This window comes from Panulirus ornatus, chromosome 72 (genome assembly GCF_036320965.1).
Source record: "Panulirus ornatus isolate Po-2019 chromosome 72, ASM3632096v1, whole genome shotgun sequence".
Taxonomy (NCBI): Eukaryota; Metazoa; Arthropoda; class Malacostraca; order Decapoda; family Palinuridae; genus Panulirus; species Panulirus ornatus.
Genome location: NC_092295.1, coordinates 13,427,683 through 13,427,882, shown reverse-complemented (window position 1 = coordinate 13,427,882; position 200 = coordinate 13,427,683).

The window sequence follows — 200 nt, the reverse complement described above, 5'->3', positions numbered from 1 at the left end:
AGACAACACTTAGTGTCGCTACACCTGGTGTGTGGAGACAACACTTGGTGTCGCTACACCTGGTGTGTGGAGACAACACTTGGTGTCGCTATACCTGGTGTGTGGAAACAACACTTTGTGTCGCTGCACCTGGTGTGTGGAGACAACACTTGGGGTCGCTACATCTGATGTGTGCAGACAACACTTGGTGTCGCTACACC